The following is a 9,495-nucleotide window of genomic DNA, read 5'->3' as shown; positions in this document are numbered from 1 at the left end:
GGAGAGCTAATGAGGAAGGAGTGGCTACAGGTGTGATGGAACACAGGGAATTAAGGGTAATGAGTGGGAGGGGGAAGAAACACTGACAGCAGAACACATGAGCTGTCAAAACAAAACCCATGTGTTCTGAGACTAGACACACAGACAACAAGACAAAAATATAGCAACACAGACCCAAGTCATGACAGTACCCCCCCCTCCAGCAGCGCCACCAGGCGCAACCCGGAGGGTCTCACTTCGTCGCCGGCGGAAGTCCTCAATCAGAGTCTGGTCCAGAATATCCCGAGCCGGAATCCAACTCCTCTCCTTAGGACCGTAGCCCTCCCAGTCCACTAGATACTGGAAACCCCGACCACGACGTCTAGCATCCAAAAGCTTTCTCACAGTGTAAACAGGAGTACCATCCACTAGACGAAGGGGGGGAGGGGGTATGGGGGAAGAGACAATGGGATTAAGGGGGGATCTAAACACAGGCTTAACCCTGGACACGTGAAAGACAGGGTGAACCCGACCAAGCGTGGGAGGAAGCTTGAGCCGCACTGCCACCGGACTCAGGACCTTTGTGATGCGACATGGCCCAATAAACCTGGGTGCCAACTTACGAGAAGGCACCCGGAGGGGCAGGTCTTTGGTGGAAAGCCATACCTTCTGTCCGCAAACGTACTGGGGAGCCGGAGTCCGGTGACGGTCAGCCGCCAATTTGATCCGTCTGGAAGCCCGGGCCAAGGCCTCCTCAGCCCTCCTCCAGGTGCGCCGACACCTACGGACAAAGGCCAAGGCAGACGGGACCGCAGCTTTGGGTTCCTGTGCAGGGAAAAGGGGTGGTTGATAGCCAACAGAACATTGAAAAGGAGACATACCCGTAGAAGCCACCGGGAGGGAATTGTGGGCATATTCAACCCACGACAACTGCTGACTCCAGGAGCTCAGACTCTGTGATGCTAGGCAGCGGAGAGCACGCTCAAGATCCTGGTTGGCTCGCTCGGCCTGCCCATTGGTCTGGGGGTGGAAACCTGAAGACAGACTCGTAGAGGCCCCGATCTGTCTACAGAACTCTCTCCAAAACCGGGAGACGAATTGTGGTCCTCTGTCGGAGACCACATCAACCGGAAGACCATGGATCCGGAAGACGTGGTCCACGACCACCTGAGCTGTCTCCTTGGCGGAGGGGAGTTTGGGTAAGGGGATAAAATGGGCCGCCTTGGAGAAGCGGTCCACCACCGTCAGAATAACAGTGTTACCCCTCGACGGGGGAAGGCCAGTGACGAAATCAAGAGCCAGATGTGCCCATGGACGAGAGGGAATGGGTAGAGGCTGTAACAGACCAACAGGAGACTGGTTAGAAGTCTTATTCTGAGCACAAACTGAGCAGGCCAACACAAACTGCCTGACATCTTGGGCCATGGATGGCCACCAAAATCGCTGACGGATGGCAGCCAGCGACCTCCGAACCCCTGGATGACAAGCAACTCTGGACTCATGACCCCACTGAAGGACCTCAGGACGCAGCGCAGCCGGTACAAACAACCGACCCCCCGGACACCCCCTTGGGACCTCCCCCTCCCGCACGGCCTCTCTCACCCGTCGTTCGACATCCCAAGAAAGGGACCCCACCACCACCTCTCTGGAGAGAATGGTACTGGGGCTCACCTCCTCACCGGGATTCTCGAACAAACGAGAAAGGGCATCAGGTTTAACATTCTTTGATCCTGGCCGATACGAGAGGGAGAAATTAAACCACCCAAAAAAAAGTGCCCAGCGGGCCTGGCGGGCATTCAACCTCTTGGCCGAACGGATATACTCCAAATTCTTGTGATCCGTCCAGACCAAGAAGGGCAACGCTGCGCCCTCCAACCAGTGGCGCCACTCCCCCAAGGCCAGCCTGACTGCCAGCAGCTCCCTGTTACCTATGTCATAGTTTCGCTCGGCTGGGCTCAGATGGTGAGAAAAGATGGCGCAAGGATGCACCTTCCCATCCTTGGGGGACCGCTGGGACAGGACCGCGCCTACCCCGACATCAGAAGCATCCACCTCAACAATGAATTGCCGTTCCGGATCTGGGAGACAAAGAACAGGAGCAGAGATGAAACGGGACTTGAGAGCACCAAAGGCCTCCTGAGCTTGTACATTCCATATGAACGATACCTTAGGAGAGGTGAGTGCAGTTAAGGGTGCAGCAACCAGGCTAAAGTTCCTGATAAATCGCCTATAGAAGTTGGCGAACCCCAAGAACCGCTGCAACGCCTTCCGTGAGTCAGGGGTTGGCCACTCGGCCACGGCCCTTACCTTAGCGGAATCGGCCTTGATCCCCTCCGTCGAGATAATATGCCCCAGGAACGAAACCGACTTGGCATGGAACACGCACTTCTCCGCCTTGACGTACAGCTGGTTCTCCAGCAGCCGTTGTAGCACCTGACGGACATGTTGAGTGTGGACCTGCAATGAGGGAGAGAAGATGAGAATATCATCAAGGTACACAAAGACAAATCTGTTCACCATGTCTCTCAACACATCGTTCACCAGGGCCTGGAAGACAGCTGGGGCATTAGTAAGCCCAAAGGGTAGGACCCGGTATTCAAAGTGTCCCGTCGGGGTGTTAAATGCTGTCTTCCACTCATCCCCCTCACGTATACGGATCAAGTGGTAGGCATTACGGAGGTCTAGCTTGGTAAAGACCTTGGCTCCCTGTAACAACTCAAAGGCTGATGACATCAAAGGCAGAGGATACCGGTTTTTTACAGTGATGTCATTGAGGCCACGGTAGTCAATGCAGGGTCGCAGGGAGCCATCCTTCTTCTTAACAAAGAAGAACCCAGCCCCAGCAGGTGAGGAAGAGGGCCGGATGAGGCCGGCATTTAAGGAGTCCTGAATATACTTGTCCATGGCCTCTCTCTCAGGACTAGACAGGGAATACAAACGACCCCTGGGCGGAGAAGTGCCTGGGAGGAGGTTGATGGCACAGTCATACGGCCGATGAGGAGGCAGGGATGTTGCCCGGGACTTGCTGAAGACCTGACAAAGATCACGGTACCCCTCCGGGACCCCGGCAAGATCACCCTCCTCAACCTGAAAAACAGGAGACACAGAGCCAGGAGACAAAGCAGAACCAAGACAAGACGCAAGACATGACTGACTCCAAGAGAACACAGAATTGCCGGACCAATCCACATGAGGGTTGTGCTGCACCAGCCACGGGTGCCCAAGGACAACAGGAGCACCCGGGGAATCTAGGAGGTACAACTCAATTACCTCACAGTGATTGCCGGACACAGTCAAACTTACAGGGGTAGTGGAATGGGTGATGGAAGAGATGAGGAGACCATTTAGGGAGCGAACAGAAATAGGAGAAGGAAGAGGAATAGTAGGAATACCCCACCGTGCTGCAACAGAGGCATCCAGGAAGTTGCCCTCAGCACCAGAGTCAACAAGTGCAGAACAGGAATGAAAGGAGTCCTTGTGCTGAATCGAGACCTTTAACATGGTACGAGAGATGGGGGAGTCGACATGAGGAGTAGCACCGACCAGGATCCCCCGGACTACTGATGGGCTCTGGCTTTTAACGGGCACTGGATAGCTCGATGGCCCGGCTTCCCGCAGTACAGACACAGGCCCCGAATCAGACGATCCTGCTTCTCTTTAGGGGTGAGGCGAAGACGCCCCACTTGCATAGGCTCAGGGTCTGTTGACGGTGACAAGGAGGTGGAAGCACTACTAGAAACGCCCTCCACCAGCATCCAGGGGGACAGAGCACCACGCCGCTGATGTCTACGCCGAAGGCGCCCCTCCACACGGAGGGCCAGATCCACAAGGATGTCAAGACTCTGCGGTAGATCTTGAGTGGCGATCTCATCCTGGATGTCATCATCCAAACCTTCCCGAAACCTTGCACGCAACGCTGCCTCATTCCAGTCACAGGAGGCTGCCAGAGTTCTGAACTGGATGGAGTAATCGGTGACTGATTGCCTGCCCTGGCTCAACCGCGCTAGCTGGGCAGCTGCCTCATCGCCCTGAGCAGAGCGGTCAAACAGTTTGATCATCTCTGCCCTGAAGTCCTGGAAAGTGGCACAGAATGGAGCACGGGCATCCCACACAGCTGTTGCCCAGTCCCGGGCCTTTCCTTTCAAGAGGGTGATCACGAATGCGACTTGGGACTCCTCAGTAACATAGCACCGAGGCTGGAGGGCGAAGACCAGAGAACATTGGGACAGAAAGGCACGGCGGGAGTTAGGGTCCCCATCATATGGTGGTGGACAATTGGCATGGGGTTCAGGCTCAGCACGAGTAGCCGATCTGCTGGCCAAGGCTTCAAGCTGGAGCCTCTGAATCTGGAGATTGAGGTCCGCTACCTGGGCTGTGAGGCCCTCAACCTCCCTTGAGGTGGTGGTCAACTGGCTGGAATGCTGTCCCAGAAGAATGCCTTGTTGGCTGACTGCGACTCTTACTTGGTCTGCACCTGCTGAATCCATCGTGGTCAGACCCTTTCTGTCAAGGATACGCGGGACTCAGATGCAGGTAACAGAGTTTATTAGCCCACACTGGGCAAACAGGAAAAACAGAAGAATGGCTACTCCTCAGAGCAGAGCAAAAAGAAAACTCTCAGCGGGGACCAGTCCAAGCGTCTTCTGCGACGCAACGTCAGATCACATCCACCAGAGCGTCGTTGGGGGACGCAGCGTCAAGTCACACCAAAATCCCTGAAGGAAAGGACAGAGTGCAGAGAGGAGCTGGGGGTCAGGTCTCAGAAGATCCAAAAGAGAGGTGAGGCAGGGACCGGAGGCAGAACCAGTCTAGACTGACAAGAGCAGTACCCGGGGGAAAGAACACAAATCCAAAAACACGACAAGGCAGGACTAGGCAGACAGGTTGAAACAATCACACTCGAAGCACAAAACAATCACAACGGTCTGACAAAAGACAGAGCACGAGAGGAACTAAAATAGAGGAGAGCTAATGAGGAAGGAGTGGCTACAGGTGTGATGTCAAAACAAAACCCATGTGTTCTGAGACTAGACACACAGACAACAAGACAAAAATATAGCAACACAGACCTAAGTCATGACAATGTGCTTTAGTATTCTAGTCAATACAACACAAATAAGTGTACTTCTTTAAAACATGAAAAAATTACTAAACATATTCATTTAAATTGTCTTAAAGTACAATTTTCATTTGATATAATTACAAATTGCACTTTAAAAAATCTCTTTAAGTACACTTAAGTATCCTTATATTTTATTAATATTACATTATCTGCAAGTACACTGAAAAAATAAAAACCTTGTATCAACTTAAAAAAATTGAAGTAATCAATCACACGAAACATTTGACATTGACTCAATGTAAATAATTTAATTTAGTTTAACTTGAAAATTTTAAATCCATGCAAACCACTTTTTAAAGGTTGATCAATCTAATTATTTTAGGTTGGAACGAACTAATTTTTTTAAATTAGAACAAACCAACTAAACTAATATGTATATGTTAAATTAAATTAATTATTTTAGTTTGGTACAAACTAATTTTTATAGGTCTGATTAAATTAATTATTTTATTTAATTAATGATTTCAATAAATTTTAATCAATGACTACTCAGAACACTTTTCCTTTAGAAAACATTTTTATTGTTCAATAAACTCACAACATTGAATATTTGCTTCAAATGTATGAAGATTGACAGCAGAAATACTTGAAACACTGCAATCAGTCTCTTCAGTTGTTCATAAGACTTGGCCTTATTCAACCTTTGTACCTGGTAGCCATCGAACTTGGGCAGCCACATTTGTAAATGCTGCAGTGAAAATGCAGCCTTGTTAGTACAACCTTTTTATTAAAAGGATCTAAAGTCTTGGCTGTAAAAACACAATAAAATGTAACAATAATGCAATTATACAATTAATCCCTGTACAGCTGGGTGGTCAGTCTAGTGACTTTTGGGGTCATCTTTATTCCATCAAGCTCCATCAGGACATTTTGCACAAATTCAAAGGTGAACTGTAGCCTTTTTGGATATTTTAGGTTTAGTGTATATATGAGCCCAGCAACCGATGGCAACTCGTTCAGGACCTCTTTTCCTTCGACAACAATTTAAATGTCTTTAGGTGGATGGAGAGGATCCTCTTTCCCAGTGATAAAGATCGCCATGGTTGTCTGCTCCAGTTCTTCAACCTCATTATCCTGCACAAAAAAAGAAAGAAAATATGTTATAATTTCAGAAAATCTCCCGATTTCATGTTAGATCATAATGTGCCAAGCTCTTATACAATCTAAACTTTCAAAACAAACCATTTGATTAGCAAATCAAAATAATCAAATGTTCATTACAAGGGATGTGACTAAATTAAAAGTGATGATCTAGTTTTACTAAGTAGATCTGGTAGACAACTTCCCAGATGAGAGAAAATTTTACACTTTAGGATGCCTAATTATCACAAACGTCCTCATGACATTGGAAATAGAACTTACCACAAGCAATGATCACTGGCAGGAGATTCCAAATAATTTGCACAGCAGGAACAACTGATTGGTGGCTGCTTCCCTGAAGCTGAAAGAGAAAACATGATTTAAGTTTCAGCCATCAAAGTGTGTTAACTACTAACATCATACACAAATTAATAGATATATACTTTATTTTATGATTTTAGAAAAGCTGGCTAACATTTTGGTAAATTTCTACCACATGTAAATGCTGTTAATAGTGTAGCAAACTAACATTACCAGATACAAATAGCTGTGCCTTGTAATATTATGGCTGATAAATACTGAACACAAGATAATTAGGAGTGTAAATAAAAGATCACATAGGACCTTTAGCTATTATATTACCATTAGTCAAGTTTCAGAGTTTCAGGGATGCAAACACATGTAAAATGTAGTCAAAAAGTATTTTGGGCAGTTCGATTCAATAAACCGGTTGAAAAAAAAACAGCATAGGTCTCTGCAGGAATGTAATGGGAGTTACCAAATCAGGGTGTTTTTACACCATGATACCTGATTGGCTAATGTCATAGTGATGTTAGGTTTAGGGCTGGGGTTGGGTAAGGGTGATCATTTTAATTGCATGATTTAGAAACACCCAGCAGTTTGAAAACACTCACAAGGTGATAAACGCCCACTTTTGCTCTGCAGAGACCCAAGTCAAAAAAAAAAAAAAAAAAAAAACCGGTCCATCTGTTCTTTTATGCTCAACGTTTTGACGTCATTAGAGAAGTCTATCAAATATAAAGTCCTTAATCATAACTTTAGTCAGTTAAAAACCTCATAATCATGGAAAGTTTACAATTAAGTTTTGCAACACACGGAATAAAGTAACAGCAATAATGTGCATGAGGATTTAAGTCTTGAAGATATAAAGTAAATAAATTAGATGTCATAAGGGCAGAAATCGTAATCCACTTACTATACATAATTTATTAATGCAATGTATTTGTTATGAAATAAACTTACGTTTCGCCAGGTCAGAATCAATAACAAAAGAACCAGTTCGGTTCAGACGCTCTGTGTGTCAGTCTGCTTCACGCTGAATCGCGCATGCGCAGTATCATCAGCTCATCGGTTATCAAATCGACGTGTCCGACAGAAACGATTCTCGGTTCAGTGTACGTACTGCTGATCGGAAAACTGATGCAACTGGTTCTTGACTCGAGAAAGAGAACCGCTCCAGCAGTGGGCGTGTTTGTTTGTAATCTGGCTCTGCTTGGTGTTCATCTTCAGTTCTCTCTTCACAGCAGTTCAGTCAGTGTACTGTTTGAGTAAATTAATTACTCCGGGATATTGGTTTGTTTGAACTCAGAGGGAGTGTCAGCCACATTAAAAAAGTTAACATCTTAAGTCATTTGTGGATTAATGCTTATTGGAGACGTGAATCGTTTCAAACGATTCAGTTCGATTTGGTGAACTAGTTCAAACGGTTCACTAAGAAGAACCGGTTAAATCGAACGATTCGTTCACGGCACAAAGCTAAGAAATGTCGAGGGCACAAATCCTCGTGTATATCTGTCCAACAGTTTATCGATCATTTGTTTCTTCACGGTTTTAAATTCCATTTATTGTTGGTTTGATGCCAATTCATAGTTCTTGTAATGTGTGATCTAACAGACACACCGTGGCGAGTCGTTTAAAAACAGCAATAAACTCCAACAAAATAATCATTTTATGCAAATCCACAGCCCTTTATCTACAGATCAAGGATCATAATGTGAATATATCATATTGGAGAGAGTTTTACCGTGTATCCTGCTCGATCCTGCTGTAACGGACGAGGCGCGCGGTTTGAATATAAAATGGAGAATGATTTCAGCCGCAGGGAGAGGGAAGACATGTTTCCGTAAACTGTAATTTAATGATCTAAATATAATTCTGTCCCTCAGATTAAGCTATGGAATGACTTCAGATGACTTTGTGAAATTATAATCAGAACCTCTCAGAACTGCACGATTCACACAAGTCATGCAGACTGACGCGAAAAAAGCGGGAGGTGTCGAAAAGCGCGCTGTTTGCATCCATGAAGTTTGAAGCTTGAACCTGGGGATTTACTACTGCATTTCAAGTGTCAGAAATTGAGCGGAAAAAAATGTCTAGCATAATTATGCATTTAGAAATAATAGTGATATCCTAGTGATAGTTACATACTATCGAGCGTGAATGCTGAAATTACGAGTCAAGGCCAGTCAGGTAAAACGTTAATTGAAAAAAATAAAATAATAAACATTAAGGGTATACAAAGTTGATTATTTTACCTTCTTCAGAGTTGCTCGTAGTTCTCCTGTGTCTCTCAGCCAGCCTGGAGGGGTCTGTTGAAGTAAGTTACTGCGGCCGCCGCTTAACACACAGTTCAACTGTAACGTTTTTTTTTTTTTTTTATTCTTTAAATAAACAGGTCAGGTGGTCAGAGAGCGGCACTCCAACTCAGCAATGCGCATGTGCAAACCATGCTTAATTTAATAAAATTGCTTTGATCAAATGAATAAATTCAGTTTAATGTCCCGCTGCAAATCATATTGTATCCATGTAAAAAAAATGGATTCAACCATAAATATAAACTAAAACGTTTAGTTTAAATGAAAAAAACAATAATTTTAAGCTATTTCAACGACAAAATACACATTAAACGAATAACAGCAATGTTAGACTTTTTTCAGTGTATAGTTTTGTTTTTATTATACTTTTTATAAGATTTTAAGTATACTATATGTGGACATTCAATACTATTAAGTGCATTTTTTCACAAGGCTTAGTCAGATAAACAAAATCACAAACAATTATAAATATAATGACAAATTTGAATCAGGCTGAGCCTATTTGCTATGCTGAATTAATCGGGATTGCGAAAACACAGCAATGTTTTGATAGCATATTGATAATTATCAATAAAGAGAATTAGTGATTACCTAGTCAGGTCTTTGTGCTGTGCATGGTAAAACTTTTGGACCGACATGTAGGCATGTCACAATAACAATTTATATTGTGCGATATATTGCCTCAGAAATAATTGTGAT

At 45.1% G+C, this 9,495-nt stretch overlaps 1 long non-coding RNA gene across 1 annotated transcript; it reads right to left on the bottom strand.

Annotated features, from left to right (window-relative positions):
- Nucleotides 1–5,263: 5,263 nt before the first annotated feature.
- On the bottom strand, nt 5,264–8,849 carry LOC127951344 (uncharacterized). The gene is made up of 3 exons (XR_008152644.1): nt 8,737–8,849; nt 6,464–6,542; nt 5,264–6,175 (listed from the first exon to the last, which is right to left on the bottom strand). It is a non-coding gene; the product is annotated as an uncharacterized LOC127951344 (long non-coding RNA).
- Between the last annotated feature and the right edge of the window lie 646 nt (nt 8,850–9,495).

Source organism: Carassius gibelio, chromosome B2, assembly GCF_023724105.1.
Source record: "Carassius gibelio isolate Cgi1373 ecotype wild population from Czech Republic chromosome B2, carGib1.2-hapl.c, whole genome shotgun sequence".
NCBI classification, from domain to species: Eukaryota; Metazoa; Chordata; class Actinopteri; order Cypriniformes; family Cyprinidae; genus Carassius; species Carassius gibelio.
This window is presented reverse-complemented; position numbering and strand designations above follow the sequence as displayed.